The sequence below is a fragment of the Erpetoichthys calabaricus genome, chromosome 1 (assembly GCF_900747795.2).
Source record: "Erpetoichthys calabaricus chromosome 1, fErpCal1.3, whole genome shotgun sequence".
NCBI classification, from domain to species: Eukaryota; Metazoa; Chordata; class Cladistia; order Polypteriformes; family Polypteridae; genus Erpetoichthys; species Erpetoichthys calabaricus.
Genome location: NC_041394.2, coordinates 43159265 through 43171549, shown reverse-complemented (window position 1 = coordinate 43171549; position 12285 = coordinate 43159265). Strand labels below are relative to the sequence as shown.

Genomic DNA, 12285 nt, shown 5'->3' with positions numbered 1-12285 from the left:
TAGCTAATATCTAAGCTGTTTCAGTATCTCATCCCGATTTTTCTTAAAGGTTGTTAAAGTTTCTGTTTGAACTGCATGTCTCGGTAGTGTGTTCCAGAGTTCCACATCTTTCTGCATGAAGAAATGCTTCCTGCCTTCTGTTTTTAATGTGCTTCCCCATAATTTCCACTGATGCATTTGAGTACGTGATTCACCCTTAAGTGGACATGATTTCTGCTGGATCTGCTTTATCAATATCTTTGAGTATTTTAAATACCTGGATTAGACCCCCACTCAGTCTCCTCTGCTCAAGACTAAACAGGAAATGTTAAGTCCTTCCTTAAACAGGTTTAAGGAAGGATGAACATTACTGAAAGCAGAAAGAGAGTGTGAAGTAAGATGACAAAAGAGAATTGTGTTATACTTTAGAAGGTAGGAAAGTAGAGTAATGGCCTCTCTGGATGGTTAGCAGCAAAGACTTTTGAAGACTATTGATATGGGCATGATTAGTGATGTTGGTGAAAGCTCCAGTATTTACAATAAGCATTTTCTCAAATACTTTCTTCAGATAATGCTCATATTTTTATACCCTGTGTATTTATATGTTTCTAGATTTTTTCTAGTAAGTTTCGTTTTAATTAATACTCCACCCAACAATGATATTTATTTCATACTAGCAAAATACCCGCGCTTCGCAGCGGAGAAGTAGTGTGTTAAAGAGGTTATGAAAAAGAAAAGGAAACATTTTAAAAATAACGTAACATGATTGTCAATTTAATTGTGTTGTCATTGTTATGAGTGTTGCTATACACACACACACACACACATAAACATATATATACATATATACATATCTACATATACAGTAATCCCTCGCTATATCGCGCTTCGCCTTTCGCGGCTTCACTCCATCGCGGATTTTATATGTAAGCATATTTAAATATATATCGCGGATTTTTCGCTGCTTCGCGGGTTTCTGCGGACAGTGGGTCTTTTAATTTCTGGTACATGCTTCCTCAGTTGGTTTGCCCAGTTGATTTCATACAAGGGACGCTATTGGCAGATGGCTGAGAAGCTACCCAGCTTACTTTTCTCTTTCTCTTGCGCTGACTTTCTCTGATCCTGACGTAGGGGGATTGAGCAGGGGGGCTGTTCGCACACCTAGACGATACGGACACTCGTCTAAAAATGCTGAAAGATTATCTTCACGTTGCTATCTTTTGTGCAGCTGTTTCCTGAAACGACATGCTGCACGGTGCTTCGCATACTTAAAAGCTCGAAGGGCATGTATTGATTTTTGCTTGAAAAACAAACTCTGTCTCTCTCTATCTCTCTCTCTTTGTCTGCTCCTGACGGAGGGGGTGTGAGCTGCCGCCTTCAACAGCTTTGTGCCGTGGTGCTTCGCATACTTAAAAGCCAAACAGCCCTATTGATTTGTTTGGTTTTCTCTCTATGTCTGTGACAGTCACTGCTTCTGACACGCACTCCTTTGAAGAGGAAGATATGTTTGCATTCTTTTAATTGTGAGACGGAACTGTCATCTCTGTCTTGTCATGGAGCACAGTTTAAACTTTTGAAAAAGAGACAAATGTTTGTTTGCAGTGTTTGAATAACGTTCCTGTCTCTCTACAACCTCCTGTGTTTCTGCGCAAATCTGTGACCCAAGCATGACAATATAAAAATAACCATATAAACATATGGTTTCTACTTTGCGGATTTTCTTATTTCGCGGGTGGCTCTGGAACGCAACCCCCGCGATGGAGGAGGGATTACTGTACACATATCTACATATATATATATATATACATATACACATCCACATATATATATATATATATATATCAACATATATATATACACACATACATACACACACACATATACATATATACATATACACATACATAAATACAGATACACACACATACATATATATACACATATACATACATAGATACACACACACATATATATATATATATATGCACACAGACACATATATATATATACATATATATTTACATATCTACATATATACACATATCTAAATATATATATACACATCTACATATATATACATATATATACACATATCTACATATATATCTAGACATACATACAAAAATACATTGACAGATATATATGTATACATATCTACATATATGTATATGTAATTGTGTTGTCACTGTTATGAGTGTTGCTGTCATATATATATATATATATATAATATACACACACACACAAACATATATATATATACATATATGTACATATACACATATATACATATATATATATACATGTACACATCTACATATATATACATATATATATATATATACACACATACATACATACATACATACACACACACATATATATATATTTACATATCTACATATATATACACATATATATACATATCTACATATATATACACATATATATATACATATCTACACATATATACACATATATATACATATCTACATATATCTAGACATACATATATACATACATACATTGACATATATATGTATATATATACATATCTACATATATATATATATATATATCAAATGAATGTCAACCTTTTGTAGGGTCTGTCCCTGAGACTTATTAATTGTCATTGCGAAGCAGAGCCTTAGTGGAAATTGGAGGCGTTTGAATTGAAATAGGAGATCAGAGGGTATAACGGGGATGCGAGGAATAAAAACTCTCTCCCCTGAGCCACCGCCAGTAAAAATAGTTGCCTGAATGAGGTTCTTTTGCAGACACGTGACCTGAAGTCTCGTGCTGTCACAAAGTTTCAGTGGCTGTACGCAAATCCACAATCGGTTTCATATTGTTTTCGCACGTTAGCAATTGTGTAATGTGTTTTTTGAACAGGTTTGATTCATCGAAGTGATCACTCCTGCTGCGTTCAGTCACTTCACGTGAGCCGCTCTCTTGTGTGATATTGCGATGTCCACGGGTTTATTTAATGTTAGCTAAGACCCGGCAGTTAAAAGTTTCTCGCTACAGCAATTTTAACTCTGTCACAAAGTGATCCAAACTGTCGTTTAAACCTCGTGTCTTCTCATTAAACTTGTATCTCGCGAATATGGCATTGCAAACGGCAGCGGGTCAGTTTACGTGCTTACATGGGAGGCGTGATGACGCGATATATTTTGATATATATCAAAATACCCGCGCTTCGCAGTGGCGAAGTACTGCTTTAAAATTTTTATTAAGAAGAAAAGTAAACCTTTTTAAACTGAGGGAAAATGAATCAATAATTATTTCTTAAGGATCTCTTTGTATACCATATTGTCAGTTCGCCCTTCCGGTTGTAATATGACCAAGCTGTGTGCTGAGCTTACTCTTGAGCATGAAATCTAACGTGGTTTGTACCCTTCAGAATGAAAACAGTTTGCATTCACCTTTTTAATAAAAGGCGAGCTTTTAAGCCTGAGAAATCACCCTGTAAATGCACACGTTTAATTGCACATCTGTTAATATGTATGCTTACACAGTATTAAAAGACACTCAACAATTAACGTCATTTACCTTCGTTCCTGGGTTTGACTCGTGCTGTAAATCTCTTCCTTGTTTTCACTTCACGTGATTACGTAGGAGGCGTAATACGTGATGACGCGATACGTGACTCCGCCTCCTCCATTAGAGTATATGGACAAAAAACAGGTTCCAGTTATGACCATTACGCGTAGAATTTCGAAATGAAACCTGCGTAACTTTTGTAAGTAAGCTGTAAGGAATGAGCCTGCCAAATTTCAGCCTTCTACCTACACGGGAAGTTGGACAATTAGTGATGAGTGAGTCAGTCAGTCAGTGAGTCAGTCAGTCAGTGAGGGCTTTGCCTTTTATTAGTATAGATGTTAATTACCCCGTGTGATTTGTAGTAATGACCAAGAAATTTTTTAATCTCATATTTTCATGGAGAATGAAGTTAAAAACATTTATGCTATAATATAAGACAGTGGTGCCCAATTCAATATTTCCGCAAATAATATGAAAAATGTCAATGGGAAAAAAAACAAAGTCTCATTACTTGGGTTGCATAATCCATATGTCAGATATCTAATTGTTTGCTAACAACATATGAAGCATGTGTATTTTTTGCTAATATATTGTTAAATAGATACTTGTGGAAAAATCAGCGCATGTCATAAACAGGAAACAATTCACGTGGGATTGAGTTTTTGAATTGAAGATCCGCCTCTCCCCTTTGTTCATTGGTCAAGAGTCCTGTCTTCAGTTCAAAAACTCAGTTCCAAGTAAGATTCTTTTTCTGTTTATGACTGTTTATGATGTGTGCTGATTTTTTTGAAAGCATTTATTTAACAATATTTTAGTAAAAATGCATGAATAACTGAAATGTGGATCATTTGACACGAGTAATATAAGATTTTTATTGATTTTTCCTATGGACTTTTTTATATTGTTTTTCATTGTACAGCATTGGTCACTATCGGCTTGTGGTATATCATTAACTTTTATATATTTGTTTTGCATGCAGAAGTGCTGTAAAATATTTTTCTTGCTCATCACTACAAACGCATTTGGTAAGAAACACATTAAAAACATTTTTGGGTCAAGAATTCCTCTAAGCTTCAGAGTGCAATCAAAATGAAAAAATATAGCACAAACAATAAAATCATTCAGGTCAATACTGTAGTTTATGTTTGTAATCACAGTATATCTCTGATTGTTTGCTGTAGTTATCGGTGTGTTAAGTGGTTTTCTTCCCAATGAAATATCTCAGATACTGTTTTCTAGAGTTCTATTTTCTTTTGCTTACACACAAATTCTTGGAGTTCTCATATGTCGTCCTTTATTATTCTCGTGCAATATGTCTCTTTGATTAGGTTGTTATTCCTTTAGCTAAAAGCATCAACTATTTAGTGGTTGCTTGCACAAAATTCCATGGTGCTTTATATATATTTTTAACCAGGCCTGAAACCACATGTACAGTTTGATTGAGAGTCATGCAATGATGATTCTCTGAAGTGGATAAAGTATTGTATCCAGATGAAAGAGAAAACACACTGCAGATGGTGTATTTAGCTTTGGAGCTTGAGCTCTAAGGTAGCATTTAATGAAGAATTTGATGCATGTTCAATTTATGGTTAATTTTTAAAAAAGAAAATCTCATATTTTTTCTGAGGTGAATTTTTATGAATAATAGAAGAAAGTGCAGTGTTTAGCAGTCATATGTTGGGCAAGGTTAAAATTAATTTGATATTTTGTGTAACCTGTCAGAAAAAAATACACATCTGTCTGTCTGTCTGTCTGTCTGTCCTGCCAGCTTGATTAACCATGCTGATTAATTAATTTTCTTGCGTAGGCTTATGATGTAAAAGTGTTTAATCTGCCAGACTGAATAGTTGAAGGAAATTCGTTCAACAGCACATTTTTCTGACCTGGTCATGAATTTACGAGATAACAATAACGTGTTAAAGTTTAGCCCTAAGAATTCATTGTTTAATCATGATTCTTTGATTCTTTGTAGGGTGTCTTTTGCCAAGATGGTCTCGGTGACAGTATCTTCAGTTTGCTACATTTCTGTAGCCATGGGGAAGACACTTATTTGGAGATGATTGTTATTCATACCTAAGAGGAAGAACAAAAGGAAATGCAAGAGCCCTCTGCTCTCTCTCAGAATGTTAGCCACAAAGAAGTATGTTTGACCCAAAGGGTTGTAGATATTCAAACAGAAATCAATGACAAGAAGTGGAGCTGTAACAGGCTCAGTAATTTGCAGTATCTAATGTATGTTAGTCACTGTGCCCAGTTTAGTTTTGATTGCCATGAGTATGCAAAGGCAGTTTTCATATGATGCTGAGGAACAACGAATCATAGTTACTTCACTAAAGACAATTCTGTAGTATTTACTGGAAATTTTCATTTTTACTTAAAGTCAACAAGGACAATCAGGTTGTGCAGAAGGTAGCAGTAATCCCAGAGTCTACCAAAACACATCACATTTAAGTAGAGAACAATGAAGAAGTCTAAGCCACCTACTGCCCAAAGCAATCATGACATTTATGACTTTTCTTTGGAAGAAGAGCCAAGGATCTTGTTAAATGGTAGCGGAGTTGACTCCTCGTCAGTAAACTTTGATTCTACAAAAAGTGGCCAGGGAAATCAAGTGTGCAGCCCTTTATTGCTTCAACCCAAGGGCTACCAGGCTGCTGTTAATGATCCTATGGAGCACAATGTCTCACAGAAGAAGAAGCGCAAAAGGTGTGGTGCCTGCATACCATGCTTGCGGAAGGAGAACTGTGGGAATTGTACCAGCTGTTTCAATCGCAAGATTGGGCATCAAATTTGTAAGCTGAGGAAATGTGAGCAGCTGAAAAAGAGGCCAGGGGGCTTTGCAGAGGTGAGTGCTGTTTTCTGAAGAACATAGTGTATAAATATTGTGGTAAGAAGGTGATCTGCTATTCAAATAAGGAAAATTATTTTTGTAAGCAAACTGTCTTTTTATATCACATTTCTGCAAAATATTCTGGGTAGGGGGTTGAGTTAGAAGAATTAAATAAATAACTGTCTATAACTAGGTTTTTCATCAAGTTTGGGACTATGTTCTCTGAATATCCTGTGTGGTCTACAGGAGGTATAAAATTAGATGTTTCCTCTGTGTTTTTCTTTTTTCTTTTTTTTACCAGCAAACACAATCCCAATACAGTATATATTTACTGTTGTGAAGAGGTGGGAACTGATTTGGCAACCTTGTGGTGTTAAAGTCTAGATCTTTATCCACTATGCCACACTCAAACAATTCTAAATACAGATCATATGCTTCAAAGTAGATTTATGTATGCTCACACCCCTGGCTGACAAATAAATAAATAAATAAATAGATACGGGCGGCACGGTGGCGCAGTGGGTAGCGCTGCTGCCTCGCAGTTGGGAGACCTGGGGACCCGGGTTCACTTCCCGGGTCCTCCCTGCGTGGAGTTTGCATGTTCTCCCCATGTCTGCGTGGGTTTCCTCCGGGCGCTCCGGTTTCCTCCCACAGTCCAAAGACATGCAGGTTAGGTGGATTGGCGATTCTAAATTGGCCCTAGTGTGTGCTTGGTGTGTGGGTGTGTTTGTGTGTGTCCTGCGGTGGGTTGGCACCCTGCCCAAGATTGGTTCCCTGCCTTGTGCCCTGTGTTGGCTGGGATTGGCTCCAGCAGACCCCCGTGACCCTGTGTTCGGATTCAGCGGGTTGGAAAATGGATGGATAAATAGATACAATCAATTACATGTTCACTTTTGACGTGACCTACATATAGGGCAGTGAACTGTTAGCTGTGAATATAGCAACTTTCCAACTTTAATATCAATGGATAACATTTTAGATTGTATCTTGAAATTGGTTTATTTGTTCTGTGCCCATAAGTCGTTTTGGACCAGAAATTAACTCAAGAAACGTTTTTCATTTGATTTGCACATTTCCCTCCAAATCTCTGATTTGTAAAAGAGTACATGGTTTCAATAACACACATTTTTTCTAATGTATAATTCACATAATTGTTTTTATTAATCCACACTGCAGTATTACTGGTAACTATTGTAACATTTATAGATTTTGCCTTTTCTGTCATTTAAAAAAATATTTCAGTGGCTGTCTCTTAAACTGGAACTGTATTGATAGAATATATTAAGTGCACACTGGCAGGTTTCGCAACCCAAAATGGCAGTAATACTCAAAAATAATATTTTTTATATGTTACCTTACCCACTGTATTTTATAGCGATGGCCTAGAAAAATTTTTAACTTCATGTTTTCATTTAGAACAGGAAGAAAACAGTTTATGATAGATCATAATATAACCCAATGGTTTTCAATGCTTTACAGCAGCAAACAATGTGAAAAACATCCATGGAAAAAAAAGAAAAAGGGGCTAAAAAATGCCCACTAGAGGAGGAAGTACCATCAAACTATTATAAAAAAGGAGGGCCATGAAGAATCTTTGTATATAAAGAAGATTTTTTATCAGAAAATGCTCAGTAATAGTCAAATTCCCAAATACTACAAAAAGCAAAAAGAGTTGCCTCAAACTGGAAGGAAATCTAGGGTAAATAAGTCCCAATAACAAAACCAAAGAACAATCAAAAAACAGAGCGAATCACAGAAGAACACAGTAACAGAAATCACTAGAGTACTCACTGCACCATAAGCACATTCACAGTGAACTGCAAGGGCTAAGGGATGTCTCTTGATGGTAATGGGCAGTAGGTCTTAGCTCCTGGAGGACCACCGGAAAACACACAGAATATAAAAGAAGATACATGGGCACATAGAAACTAAATGACCAACGATATTGATATCAACAAATGAATAAAAAAAGAAGATATCAACACACATCATAAACAAGAAATGCATCCCCGTAATGCTGCACTTTTGAACTGAAGAGCTGCCTCTCCCCCTCATTCACTGGTCAAGATTCTTGTCTTCAGTTCAGAAATACAGTATTTTGGGAATGAATTTCCTGTTTATGATGTGCTATGATATTTTCTGATGTATGTATGTATTTAACAATATTTTAGCCAAAAATGTATGTTTTTGCACATTTTGAACATACGACTAGAAAACTGTCACATGGGTTATTCAAAATGATTTATTTGATTTTCCATGGAAATTTTTCACATCTTTTTCCATTTTGCACCATTAATCACCATTGGATTTGTATATATCAAACTTTTTTCTTTCTGTTCTCTGTTAAAGCGTAACATTATACATTTTTATTGACCATCGTAGCAAACAACATGTCATAAGTAGCACAGTACAAAAATATTTTTTGAATGAGGTATTTCTTTAAAATAACAAAATAGCTTGCACAAGTCAATCTGTTTGAATTCTTATTTTGAAAAATACAAACATATAAAAGTAAATACAATAAAAGAAAAAGAAGGCAAATATGAGAGGACAATATGCCTCATCTCTTATCGTCAATATATTTAACTGTTTTGTGAAAAAATAAACAGAAGGAGCATCACTACTGTGAATGTTTGCTACCAATACTAGTCCGGAAAAAAAAATGTATGGCTAATGATCAATTCTTCATTATAGACTTTTTTAGATTTATTAAATTAGTTCTGAATTAATATATATATATATATATATATATATATATATCAAATGATACAACTTTAATCCTAATAAATTTTATAGTATAAAATATCAAGATACTGTAAAATGCTCAAATCTTATTGCTATCTAAAGAGTATTTTTTTCTCTCATTAATCCAGTTAATAAATAAATGAATGTACTGTGCTAATTGCAACAGCTGTCTCCAAGCAGCCATCGTTCTTTGAAAGAATTCTTGCAGGCATTGTTCTGGCTGGGAAGTGAAAATAATAGTTTTATAGTAATTGTGAATTTCCCACTGGGATTAATAATCTATCTATCTATCTATCTATCTATCTATCTATCTATCTATCTATCTATCTATCTATCTATCTATCTATCTATCTATCTATCTATCTATCTATCTATCTATCTATCTATCTATCTATCTATCTATCTATCTATCTATCTATCTATCTATCTATCTATCTATCTATCTATCTATCTATCTATCTATCTATCTATCTAATGTTGCAGTGCAAGATTGACACACTGAATTGACCTGGTGTATTAAATTTGGTGCCAGCCAGAGTATTCATCAATTATAGAAAAATACTGTTCAGTACCATTGTGATAGTGTTCAAGACCCCAAACATGATCAGAACAGTGACCAGTTATATAAAAGCCCAGCTGTTTCTGTTGGTTGGTAACACTGCTGATTCTTTAGTTTCCGGCAGAGTGCGTGTGTGAGTTTAAATGGCACAGCAGATGAAGGTAGCCACTTGAGGGCACTGAGCTGCTTGCCACGTCCTTCAAGTAGAAACTTTATATAGAATAAAATCCTGAGTATCGCAGCACAACGAGTACTGGGTCACTGTAATTTGACATTGTGAACGGGCTGCCCTTGGAGGGTAATTGCATATTATTTCTGTACCTGAGACTTTTTTTGTTTATTTATTAATCTAGCAGCTAGTCATCAGTGGGTACATACAGATGGAACAAAGGTAGCCATCCGTTAGGATCCTCAAGTCAATGAGTTTTGTGCTTGTGCTTGTGCTTGTGCTCAATGCTGTATTAATGAAATATTTATAAAGAATTAAGGAACAGGTACTATGTATTCTTTTATGCAAAATACGTTAATTTTTAATAAAACACTCCAGGACAAAGAACCTTGTTATGTAGATCATTTCAGATCAAGTGTGAAAAGACCCTGCTGTAGAATGTCATCTGGATCAGACACTGGAGAGTAAATGTGCCTATTGTTCTAATTTCTGGTTCTGCAGCTGCCTACTGCATATTTTCATTATATAGGGATGCTTCTGTTGAAAGGCTGTTCTTTCATTCTTTCAGCACACAAAAGTTGCCTTAAAACTGTTTCTCATGAAGTGGTTTACTCCCAGCGTTTGTTTAATTTTAAGGTGGGGAAGTTATTGCCATCATTCCGCCTACTTGTTCCACTGAAGATTTAACTGAGCTAATCTTTCTTGAAATGCAGGTTGTAGAATGACTCATTTAAAGGAAACTGTCTACAACTTTTTTGAAGGGATACATCACTAGTAAAAGTAGTGTTTTGGAATCTCTTCATTTGAGATATAGTAACAAAAAGGAAACCGTGATAAATCATGTAATCTTTTGTGAAGGTATTTTCATTATCTGCTAATAAACAGTACAGCATATGTATAAATATGCATTATTTTCCACTGTTGAAGAACAGACTTTTTTGGTGGTTGTTCTTGATGCCTTTACACTACACAGTCTGCCTATTCATCCAGTTTCTTTCGTAGATTATTTCTGTTGATTAAGGTGGGAATAACTGTCTGTCCTGATAGCAGCAAATACAAGGCAGGAGCATTAGTCTGCATAAAAATATTCTGTGCTGTCAAAAATGTTAGGTGTTATGATTTGAGGGTGCTAAATCCAAATCTGGACACAGAATTACTCTGTTCCATCCAGTTGTTGAGAGACGAAGGGTTACAATGAAAAGACACTGTTTTAGACTTGAAAAAAATGGTAAATTGCACGTATGCCTGTTTTAAATATTATTACTTACAAAAAGTAGTTACTTTGTAGTTCTTTCCTTTTATAGTCTTCTGAAGGTGTTTCATAGTGAAATGACCAAGAGAAGTCTACTTACATAGACTCACTCCACTTTCCACTATAATGTCTCTTCATTTGAGCGATGTCCTTATGGGACCACTCCCATGTTCATCAGAGAGCGATCCCATGTTCTCCTTTACCATCTTTTACCTGCTTACCTGCAACCTTGTCAAGACAATGATGGATCAACCCAACCTTGCACATTTCTTTAAAAACCGTTTAAACAACAACTTTCTCTCTTTTGGACAATTAAAAGGGCATCATTCTAACCCTCTAACTATAATTTCCTGGCTATTTTGAAGGGATAAGAAGAAAGGAAAAAACTACTGAGATCAAAAAACATATAACAAATATTTGTTTTTTGGATTGTTTCTAAATGGTGCTTTTCACTGAATCTGAAATCTAATGGGAAATGGTTTGTGGTTGAGAAATTCCAATTTTTGGAAGTGGATTAAGTACAGCTAAATGTATAGAGTGCACCGATTGTTTTGTGCGGGAGGATTTTGCTGCAGACCAGTGTCATCAGCTCTATATGTCATTCTATCACAGGGCACATATCAGCATCTTTACACTTTCACCAACACCACTTTGACCTGGTTGTGTGTCTTTAGATTACGGGAGAAATCAAGAGTCTCTGAAGAAAGTACAAACATAAGGAAAATGACAGACAATTCACAATTCAGTTTTATTTTTGGTCAATAGGCCAGATGGAAAATACTATAACCATTTGATTTTTAGAGCTAAAATAAACCTTTAGACAAATAAAAAAGCTGTATGTAAAGTTTCCACTTTAGCAAAATGACTTTTGCAAGATAAAGAAGAGAATGATCATTAACAGAAAAATAGATATACAATATGCAGCATAATAGATTCAAGCCTGGGCTGTTAATGGGTACACAAAATACACAAATAAGCTGGAAAGCCATCCAAATTGCTGCAAAAAAATGAAAAAAGCTGAAATTAATTTTGATCTCCTTCTAATTGCCAGTGTTTATTATTATAAGAAAGTCTAAATGTATTTTTAGAAGACTAGTACATCTTCTGCATGTGTGTTTGCATGACTATATGTGGAATACCCACATGCTGGAATCATGGTCTTGCTCTGTGTACTGCTGTCTGGGGAAACTGACTGCTTTATGTGTTTCACA

The 12285-nt window shown here is 35.5% G+C and overlaps 1 protein-coding gene and 1 long non-coding RNA gene across 3 annotated transcripts in view; one reads left to right on the top strand and one right to left on the bottom strand.

Moving 5' to 3' along the window:
* The window catches only part of LOC114649245 (uncharacterized), a 48730-nt gene that overhangs the window by 16596 nt on the left and 19849 nt on the right, over positions 1–12285 (bottom strand). The gene's annotated exons all lie outside the window — the stretch shown is intronic.
* The window catches only part of tet3 (tet methylcytosine dioxygenase 3), a 141107-nt gene continuing 135078 nt past the window's right edge, over positions 6257–12285 (top strand). The window contains exon 1 of the mRNA XM_051924417.1: positions 6257–6364. The gene's annotated coding sequence lies outside the window, so the exon portion shown is untranslated. The remainder of the gene's footprint in view (positions 6365–12285) is intronic.